Genomic DNA, 627 nt, shown 5'->3' with positions numbered 1-627 from the left:
AACTCTTCCTCACCGTACCTCAGGCTCTGCAGTGATTTGAGAGAAAAGGCTCATACTGACAGCTAGTCATTCTGACTTAGATTCATGCCAAATTAGTTCTATTCACAGACAAAAAGGAGTAGAAAAGCCATTTGACTTAAGAACACAGGACAGAACGAATACCAGGCCACAATCATAATTTTCAAACACAGGGAAGCCAGTAGTTACATGTTGTGTGCACACAAAGTTCGAAGTAAAAAAGGCAGAAAGGAGGCAGAAACTGCACAGGAAGCTTGAACTCAACAGTGTCTGCATTAAATACTTGGGTGGTTTGGTTTTGAACGAAGCTTACAGGCTTTTGGTATGGTTGCTTGTTAGTGTTTTTTGGAAATACAAACCTTAACCACAAGAGGAGTCTCTAGTAAATTCAGCTCTGATGCTCCTGAGAAATTCTTTTCTAAGATGGAACCATGTGTGTTGGATTTCAATGGGCTGGGTGGCATGAATGAAGAAAAAGCTCTGCATGGTGACCAGCTCTCACCCTGTGCTGCAGAACAGGAAGGAACAGGATGAGCCACTGAATCCAGAAACCTGTTAAGACACACAATTTAAAACATGAACATAACTAAATAAATGAAAGACATCGTG

This window comes from Pterocles gutturalis, unplaced genomic scaffold, assembly GCF_000699245.1.
Source record: "Pterocles gutturalis isolate BGI_N339 unplaced genomic scaffold, ASM69924v1 scaffold36062, whole genome shotgun sequence".
NCBI classification, from domain to species: Eukaryota; Metazoa; Chordata; class Aves; order Pterocliformes; family Pteroclidae; genus Pterocles; species Pterocles gutturalis.
Note: the sequence above shows the minus strand (reverse complement) of the source record.